Below are 529 nucleotides of genomic sequence, written 5' to 3'. Positions count from 1 at the left end.
AGAAGCTGTCTAAAGATGAAATGAGATCATGTATACACAAGATTTTGTCCAGCCTGGCCAAAAGGTCCTTCCAAAATGGAGCCTCTTATTAACACTGGTGAATGACATGGGAAAACACTGTGTTGAAAAGTGGGACTCAAACTCCAGCTGATGCCAATTTTATAAAATAAAAAAATATAAATAGATGCAGTTTTCAAAAAACTGGGAGGAAATACACCAGATTGTTAAGGATGGTTATGTCTGGATGGTTGTCTAATTCCTTCTTTAGTTTTCAAATATTCTACAATGAGTGTGAATTCTTTTTATAATCGGGGAAATTTCACTTTTTAAAAACCAACTTAAAGTCAAACCCTGGAGTCCTTAATTTCTCTTAACATACCATGAGTGTTTTTGTTGGTCTGCTTTCCACTTAAGCCTCTTGAAATCCACCATCACTCATCAAGCTCAATTGGCATAACATACTACACAAAACATTGTTCCACCTCCTACTTTGGTGAGTAGCGACTGGGATCTTAAAAGCTAGCAAGCT

General features: G+C 36.5%; 1 protein-coding gene across 1 annotated transcript in view; it reads left to right on the top strand.

Annotated features, from left to right (window-relative positions):
• Positions 1 to 529, top strand: part of PDRG1 (p53 and DNA damage regulated 1) — a 16,387-nt gene that overhangs the window by 14,392 nt on the left and 1,466 nt on the right. The window lies entirely within an intron of this gene.

The sequence above is a fragment of the Orycteropus afer genome, unplaced genomic scaffold (assembly GCF_000298275.1).
Source record: "Orycteropus afer afer isolate SDZICR_OR568_19922 unplaced genomic scaffold, OryAfe1.0 scaffold00020, whole genome shotgun sequence".
Taxonomy (NCBI): Eukaryota; Metazoa; Chordata; class Mammalia; order Tubulidentata; family Orycteropodidae; genus Orycteropus; species Orycteropus afer.
The sequence above is the reverse complement of the archived record's forward strand: the minus strand, read 5'-3'. Positions and strand labels throughout refer to the sequence as shown.